This window comes from Corvus brachyrhynchos, unplaced genomic scaffold, assembly GCF_000691975.1.
Source record: "Corvus brachyrhynchos isolate BGI_N302 unplaced genomic scaffold, ASM69197v1 scaffold106, whole genome shotgun sequence".
Lineage (NCBI taxonomy): Eukaryota > Metazoa > Chordata > Aves > Passeriformes > Corvidae > Corvus > Corvus brachyrhynchos.
In genome coordinates, this window is record NW_008238834.1 from 4,351,651 (window position 1) to 4,351,883 (window position 233).

Consider the following 233-nt stretch of genomic DNA (forward strand, 5'->3'; position numbering starts at 1 on the left):
TGCTTTCTTGGCATGACCATTGCCCGGACGCTCGGAACAAGCAGTTCGAAGAGCCAGCCCTCACAGCTGGGAAGCAGAGCTTTTCCACAACAAAAACAAAACAGTAAAAGCCAAAATAAAGCCATACGGCGGCGTGCGCGCACAACCCCCGCCCCTGAGCCACCAGTCCCTCGGGGGCACGGCTCGGGTGAAAACACCGGTCCCGAGCGAGCCTCGTCCCCCCCGGCCGACAC